Here is a 2,595-nt window from a genome sequence, read left to right on the forward strand (position 1 = left end):
CGAGCCAGCCAGGAGTCGAACCTAGAATCTTCTGATCCGTAGTCAGACGCGTTATCCATTGCGCTACTGGCCCGAAACGCGAATTATGTTCACATACATGTTTAGTACTCATGTTCTAAAGTTTTAAAATGAGAACTGATGCGTGTATTGTACTTGAACCATAGTAAAGTGTTGATTGAACGGCGTTATTTTATCATATCGGCACGGAATTGGAAGTTGCTCAGTTGTCAAATGAAAACGAGGACTGAACTGTACCTGATCCAAAGGAAGCTTATAGCTAATAAAGAAATCTTCATTACAGACGCTAGTTATTGTTGTTGTTAGAAACCTAGCTAGTCTACTTAAAATATATATACAGGTGCATCTCAATAAATTAGAATGTCGTGGAAAAGTTCATTTATTTCAGTAATTCAACTCAAATTGTGAAACTCGTGTATTAAATAAATTCAATGCACACAGATTGAAGTAGTTTAAGTCTTTGGTTCTTTTAATTGTGATGATTTTGGCTCACATTTAACAAAAACCCACCAATTCACTATCTCAAAAAATTAGAATACATTATAAGACCAATAAAAAAAACATTTTTAGTGAATTGTTGGCCTTCTGGAAAGTACGTTAATTTACTGTATATGTACTCAATACTTAGTAGGGGCTCCTTTTGCTTTAATTACTGCCTCAATTTGGCGTGGCATGGAGGTGATCAGTTTGTGGCACTGCCGAGGTGGTATGGAAGCCCAGGTTTCTTTGACAGTGGCCTTCAGCTCATCTGCATTTTTTGGTCTCTTGTTTCTCATTTTCCACTTGACAATACCCCACAGATTCTCTATGGGGTTCAGGTCTAGTGAGTTTGCTGGCCAGTCAAGCACACCAACACCATGGTCATTTAACCAACTTTTGGCAGTGTGGGCAGGTGCCAAATCCTGCTGGAAAATGAAATCAGCATCTTTAAAAAGCTGGTCAGCAGAAGGAAGCATGAAGTGCTCCAAAATTACTTGGTAAACGGGTGCAGTGACTTTGGTTTTCAAAAAACACAATGGACCAACACCAGCAGATGACATTGCACCCCAAATCATCACAGACTGTGGAAATTTAACACTGGACTTCAAGCAACTTGGGCTATGAGCTTCTCCACCCTTCCTCCAGACTCTAGGACCTTGGTTTCCAAATGAAATACAAAACTTGCTCTCATCTGAAAAGAGGACTTTGGACCACTGGGCAACAGTCCAGTTCTTCTTCTCCTTAGCCCAGGTAAGACACCTCTGACGTTGTCTGTGGTTCAGGAGTGGCTTAACAAGAGGAATACGACAACTGTAGCCAAATTCCTTGACATGTCTTTGTATGGTGGGTCTTGATGCCTTGACCCCAGCCTCAGTTCATTCCTTCTGAAGTTCACCCAAATTCTTGAATCGATTTTGCTTGACAATCATAAGGCTGCGGTTCTCTCGGTTGGTTGTGCATCTTTTTCTTCCACACTTTTTCCTTCCACTCAACTTTCTGTTAACATGCTTGGATACAGCACTCTGTGAACAGCCAGCTTCTTTGGCAATGAATGTTTGTGGCTTACCCTCCTTGTGAAGGGTGTCAATGATCGTCTTCTGGACAACTGTCAGATCAGCAGTCTTCCCCATGACTGTGTAGCCTAATGAACCAAACTGAGAGACCATTTTGAAGGCTCAGGAAATCTTTGCAGGTGTTTTGAGCTGATTAGCTGATTGGCATGTCACTATATTCTAATTTTTTGAGATAGTGAATTGGTGGGTTTTTGTTAAATGTGAGCCAAAATCATCACAATTAAAAGAACCAAAGACTTAAACTACTTCAGTCTGTGTGCATTGAATTTATTTAATACACGAGTTTCACAATTTGAGTTGAATTACTGAAATAAATGAACTTTTCCACAACATTCTAATTTATTGAGATGCACCTGTATATATATATATATATATATATATATATTTTATAAACAAATCTTATAATGTTCACTTTAGTTAGTTCAGTAAGCAAAACAAACCAGCAGACATCATTTCGTTCGTGTCTCAAAGAAGGTGACTGTTAATATTATTATTAGGTTGTGTGTCAGGCTGTCAGGGCCTCGAACTAAAGGTCTACGCAAACAACTCAAAGTTCAAATGAACCGAGCCAGCCAGGAGTCGAACCTGGAATCTTCTGATCCGTAGTCAGACGCGTTATCCATTGCGCCACTGGCCCGATACATGGATGACGTTCACATGGTTAGCACTCTTGTTCTAAAGTTTTAAAACGAGAACTGATGCGTGTATTATACTTGAACCGTATGTAGCGTATAATAAAATCAACGTCGCTTAAACTTACCAACGCTAGTTATTGTTGTTAGCCACCTAGCTAATCAACAGCAGCCTATTGAATCACTTTTTTAAAACGAGTCTTATAATTTTCACTTCAGTTCAGTAAGCAAAACAAATCCCCAAACAGCATTATGTTTCGAAGGAGATGACATATTAATGTCATTTCAATATTTTAAGGTTGAAGGACGTCATTGTGTATGTAAATTGTAGATGGGTCCATTCCCATACGGTAAAAAAATATATTTGCTAAAATATATGTCAAAATACATTT

General features: G+C 38.8%; 2 non-coding genes across 2 annotated transcripts; both read right to left on the minus strand.

Annotated features, from left to right (window-relative positions):
• trnar-acg (transfer RNA arginine (anticodon ACG)) lies at nucleotides 1–73 on the minus strand. Its single transcript has one exon. It is a non-coding gene; the product is annotated as a tRNA-Arg (tRNA).
• Nucleotides 74–2,135: 2,062 nt separating this feature from the next.
• Nucleotides 2,136–2,208, minus strand: trnar-acg (transfer RNA arginine (anticodon ACG)). The gene has a single exon. It is a non-coding gene; the product is annotated as a tRNA-Arg (tRNA).
• Between the last annotated feature and the right edge of the window lie 387 nt (nucleotides 2,209–2,595).

Source organism: Myxocyprinus asiaticus, chromosome 46, assembly GCF_019703515.2.
Source record: "Myxocyprinus asiaticus isolate MX2 ecotype Aquarium Trade chromosome 46, UBuf_Myxa_2, whole genome shotgun sequence".
Classification (NCBI taxonomy): Eukaryota; Metazoa; Chordata; class Actinopteri; order Cypriniformes; family Catostomidae; genus Myxocyprinus; species Myxocyprinus asiaticus.